At 43.6% G+C, this 2,723-nt stretch overlaps 1 pseudogene across 1 annotated transcript; it reads left to right on the top strand.

Moving 5' to 3' along the window:
• The first annotated feature begins 851 nt into the window (after nt 1–851).
• On the top strand, nt 852–2,470 carry LOC308299809 (zinc finger protein RFP-like; annotated as a pseudogene). Its single transcript has one exon. The product of its transcript is annotated as a zinc finger protein RFP-like (transcript).
• Nucleotides 2,471–2,723: the final 253 nt, after the last annotated feature.

Raw genomic sequence — 2,723 nt, forward strand, 5'->3', positions numbered from 1 at the left:
GGCAGCAAACACACTCTAAAGACCTTCTTTCAACACAACGTTTCTACAAATACTGACAACTTCAACACAGGTATGTACAGAAGATATATTTCTTTTAAATATTACTCCTATAGATTTTGTTCAAACCATGCAAATTGGTACACGTTTTCTCTATGGTGTTTTAATCAAGTTGCATCTGTCAGATTTTCCATTCTGATTAGCTACGTTCAGGAGTTTGCGGGAGCAGCCTATTTTACACAAAATACCATCATGAACGCAGGGAATTGACATATTCAATTCTCCAGTCCAATCAACAAAAGGTTTCCATGAAGTACAGAATACTGTATGTGTCAACAACATTAATGTGCTCTGTTAATATGACCCATATCACATTCACAACTAGAACAGTGATCTGACATAACACATCTTGATCACATGACTCCATTTTTGTGTGAATTTTGGACAAAATCTGCAGGAGCAGAAGAAAAAAGTGTATTTTGAAGAAAATGCTAAATGGCAGAAAATGTTGGCCTCTGTTGGGAGTTTTGGCATGGATCCAAGGAATCCATGGAATGTTTTTATTTTATTGTATGATTCAATAAAGCGACTTGTTATAGCGTCACTATGACACTGATTTGTTCTCATTATTGCCGGCCTACCAGAGATAATTATAAAGGCCCATTTCCACTGGGCCAGATAAACATATGCAAAATATCTGTGACAGATATGTTTTATCTGTATCTTACCATACACTTGAATGGAGACAGACATGTTTTACCTGTTTATCTAGTCGAGTGGGAATGTGCCTTAAAGGTGTGAGAAGTAGCATCCAATTCCAACATTTCTTTCACTTTTATTCTCAGTGTGTAGAAATGGCGTCGGCCAGCAGTCTCCTGTCTGAAGAGCAGCTCCTGTGCTCCATCTGTCTGGAGGTGTTCACTGATCCAATCAGCACTTCGTGTGGACACAACTACTGCAACACCTGCATCACACATTACTGGGACAGCGCTGATGCGTGTCACTGTCCTCTATGTAACAAAACCTTCAACAAGAGACCAGAATTCTCTGTTAATAAAGTGCTCTCTGAGATGGCTGACCAGTTCAGGATGTCAATGCAGCTTAGAAAAACGTCCAACCCAAACGAAGAAGCTGCTAAACCAGATGAAGTCCGTTGTGACGTCTGCACTGAGACCAAACTCAAAGCCCTGAAGTCCTGCCTGTCGTGTAAGATCTCCTACTGTGAGGCTCATCTGGAGCCCCATCAGAGAGTCACAGCATTAAAACGACACAAACTCATCGACCCTGTAAAGAACCTGGAAGCCTTTTTGTGTAAGAAACATGACAAACCCCTGGAGCTGTTCTGTAAGACTGACTACATGTGTGTCTGCCAGTTCTGCACTGAGTCAGACCACAAGTTACATCAAATTGTATCTCTGGAAGATGCGTATGAAGGAAAGAAGGTTGAGCTGGGAAAGACAGAGGCTGAAGTTCAGCAGATGATCCAGGAGAGACAACGGAAGATTCATGAGTTCAAACACTCAGTAGAGCTCAGTAAGACAGCTGCAGACAGAGAGATAGCAGACTGTGTGCAGGTCTTCACTGCTCTGGTGAACTGTATTGAGAGAAGCCAGGCTGAGCTAGTTGATGTAATTGAAGAGAAGCAGAAAACAACAGAGAAACAGGCTGAAGTGTTCATTAATAAGCTGCAACAGGAAATCACTGAGTTAGAAAAGAGAAGCTCTGAGCTCAAGCAGATCTCACACACTGAAGACCACCTGCACCTCCTCCAGAACATCTCCTCCATCAACACCCCTCCACCTACCAAGGACTGGACAAATGTCAGTGTCCATCAGTCGTCATATGTGGGCACTGTGAGGACAGCTGTGGCTCAGCTGGAGAAGACATTCAGTCAGGAGATGAAGAAGCTTCATGATGCTGAGCTGAGGAGGATCCAGCAGTATGCAGTGAACGTAACTCTGGACCCTGATACAGCACACTGTGAACTCGTCCTGTCTGAAGATGGAAAACAAGTACATTATGGAAACATAAAGAAGATTCTCCCAAAGACAAAGAGAGATTCTCTCCATGTGCCTGTGTCTTAGGTAAACAAAGCTTCTCCTCAGGAAGGTTTTACTATGAGGTTCAGGTTAAAGGGAAGACTGACTGGGATTTAGGAGTGGTCAGAGAGTCCATCAACAGGAAGGGATCGGTCACACTGAACCCCAACAATGGGTACTGGTCTATAGCGTTGAGGAATGGAAATGAGTACTGGGCTCTAGCTGGCCCCGCTGTCCTCCTCCCTTTAAGAAAAGAGGTCCAGGCAGTGGGATTGTTTGTGGATTATGAGGAAGGTCTGGTTTCATTTTATGACGTGAAGACCAGAGTTAATCTCTACTCTTTCACTGGCTGCACATTCACTGAAAAACTCTATCCATTTTTCAGTCCTTCAGTCCTTATGGTAATTCTAATGGCAGAAACTGTGCTCCTCTGATCATCTCCACAGTCCAGTGGGGTAATGGTGATTTATTTCCCGGCGGTACGCTATTTTAATGATGTCAAGTGCACGCCATGTTTATATAAGAAATGACTAGTTCTTAGCTTAGTTTTTGTCTTTGTGTGCGCGTTAAAAATGCTGGCCATCCGCCCTGGTGTCCTGTGCAACGACCAAACTACAAGGGTACAGTCAATCACAGAGATTAGACATGCAGTGACATGATTCCCCCCCCCCCCCCCCCCCCCTAAAA

The sequence above is a fragment of the Nannobrachium achirus genome (assembly GCF_963921795.1).
Source record: "Nannobrachium achirus genome assembly, chromosome: 15".
NCBI classification, from domain to species: domain Eukaryota; kingdom Metazoa; phylum Chordata; class Actinopteri; order Myctophiformes; family Myctophidae; genus Nannobrachium; species Nannobrachium achirus.